Source organism: Lactuca virosa, chromosome 4, assembly GCF_052849685.1.
Source record: "Lactuca virosa cultivar CGN04683 chromosome 4, Lactuca_virosa_CGN04683_v6, whole genome shotgun sequence".
NCBI classification, from domain to species: Eukaryota; Viridiplantae; Streptophyta; class Magnoliopsida; order Asterales; family Asteraceae; genus Lactuca; species Lactuca virosa.
Window position 1 is genome coordinate 352704401 of NC_136429.1, and position 2636 is coordinate 352707036.

The 2636-nt window shown below is 35.9% G+C and overlaps 1 non-coding gene across 1 annotated transcript; it reads right to left on the reverse strand.

Moving 5' to 3' along the window:
• Window positions 1–1325: 1325 nt before the first annotated feature.
• Window positions 1326–1432, reverse strand: LOC145110250 (small nucleolar RNA R71). Its single transcript, XR_013709632.1, has one exon. It is a non-coding gene; the product is annotated as a small nucleolar RNA R71 (small nucleolar RNA).
• Window positions 1433–2636: the final 1204 nt, after the last annotated feature.

The window sequence follows — 2636 nt, forward strand, 5'->3', positions numbered from 1 at the left end:
TGAATTGGTGAAAATATTAGTAAATTTGGACTTGAATTGCTAATTACATAATAATTGGTAACCAACTTTAATAATCCATAATTAGTAACTAACCATAGGGGAAAGGTGGATTCAAACTAAATGAAAGAGTTTTTAGTATATTGATTAAAACTGTTAGTTAAGTGTTTAAGTTTGTTTGTACTTGAAAAATCAGATAAAACCCCTTTTTGACGTTTGCTTGTTTTTATTAATCTATTAGTAGTTAGGTTAGTAAATTAAATCCATTCCCTGAGGTCGATACCTGACTGTTTGTGCTATCTTATTTGCGAATAGGTCCACTGCCTTAAGTCATAATAGTTAGTTAGATAGTTGGTAAAACTAATAGGTGTAATAATTATGACACATCAAGTTTTTGGCGTCGTTGTCGGGGAACGACTATTTTAGTTTTTAATTTAATTGCTTTAGGTTAATCGATCCTTTTTGTGGGGTAAAACTTGCAAAAAGTTAATTTTTAGCATTAGTTTTTTTTCTGAACTACTGAACTCACGAAGTGAGCTCTTAAAGCTCACGACGTGAACTCATATATTTCAGAGTTTCTTTCGTTTTTTCTTTCTGTTTCGTTTATTTGCTATACCACAGTGTGACATCTTTACCACGTCGTGGTAATCGTTTAGTAGGAATATTTAATTAGTTTTTTTTTTATGTTTTTGTTTTTGTTTTTGTTTTTATTGTAGTAGTATATGACATGCGGATCAAACACACCATTGACACCACCACTTGAAGATCCAGAGTCAGCTTTTCACAAAAAGAAGGAAAAGAACGTAAGAGGATCAAGCAACATCCCGAAAGAAGAGAGCACATACGAAAGCTTTGAAAGAACTACTAACAAAAAGGAAGCTGGTTATGAGCCCGAAACAGATGCAGACAAAAGTAGTGAACCTGAAAGCGAGCCAAAAAGCATCATGACGTACATTGCTGACATGACAATGGAGGCATACAAGAAAAGAATAAGAGAGGACACCGGTCCAATACTTGTGCAACCCACAATTCTCGTTACTTCTACCTTCGAGCTTAAAGGACATATCCTTACCGTGCTAAAGGATATTCCATTTTCCATAAAAGACCATGAAGATGCATACAAGCACCTCGATGAAGTAAATGACATAGCCGACTACTTCAATATTCTGAATGTACCACAAGATACTTTCTTGTTAAGAATGCTTTCGGTTACTTTTAACGGAGAAGCAAAAGACTGGTTGAAGACACTTTCACCAGGTTCAATCACCACTTGGTCACAAATGAGTGAAGAATTCCTCCAAAAATTTTGCCCACCATCAAAAGTTTCTAAACTCAAGAAGGCCATAGCTAATTTTGAGAAACAAGTGGGGGAGTCCTTGTACGAGGCTTGGGAGCGATACAAAGGGTTAATAAGAAATTGTCCCCAAAATGATCTAAACGAGCAACAAGAAGTCTCAATCTTCTACGATGGGGTGAACGTAACAACAAGGCAACTCATTGATTTGCACGGACCTTTGACAAAGAAAAATCCCGCCGAAATTAAAGAGTTAATCAAAGAATTTTCAAAGCATTCACGGGAATATCACAACCCTCGTAATGATGGATCTAGGGGAATCGGGAATGGTGCTTCGGAAGGTATGGCGGCGATATTGGAAATGTTAAGTAGCATGGATAGAAGAATGACTAAGGTGGACCAATCCATACACGTGATACGTGTGGGTTGTGAAAATTGTACTGGTCCACACTCGACGAAAGATTGCCATTTGGACAAAAACGGGAATAGGAAAGCTCAAGTTTACTACTTAAGTGGATACCACTATGATGAAGATTGGAGGAAGCCGAAGAAGGAATGCTTGCCTTATGATGAGCATAAAAACCAAAAAGAAGATAAGTATAGGCAAACAGGTCGGGGCTTTTATCAAAAGGAACAAGCACAACCCGAGAAAAAAGTGGATTTGGAGCCAATGCTTCATAGATTTATGGAAGCTTCTGAAAAACGTCACGATGCAGCTGATGTTACCATGAGAAATCATCAAGCATCCATCAAAAATATTGAAGCTCAACTCGGGAAATTAACTACGTTGGTTAATGTGACAACCGTCAAAATTCGAGTCGGTTCTAGACATGAATAAACTTAGTTGCACGTATAGGCACGACACATGTTGGCTTTAGTAGCTAGAATCTAAGTTATAGCCTACTAGAAACTTGGAAACAAGTAGAATCGAAGGATATTGTACATAGATTTCACATTGACATGTGAATTCTACAACTACTTTAACAGTAACAACTATCCAAATTCGGGTCATTCATTGACTCGGACATCTTTCTACACTCATGTAGACACATCATGCACTTGACCTAGAAGTAGAAATTAGGTCAGAGTCTCGTAGAAACTTAAGTCAAAGTTGAAACTAGGATTAGTATACCCGATTCCTTAATTTCAATTGAATCTCGAAACCACTAGATAGAAATGCCAATAAAACGATAAAAATAAATTACAAACATTATTTCTAACTTGAATAAGAGTTATGAAACTCTAAAATAGTTTGAAGTCTAAAAATTCAATTAATTTTGATATCCAAATATTTACAAACTCCCTAAAACCCTAAAAGTCATAAAAACTTAAATTTACGAAATTT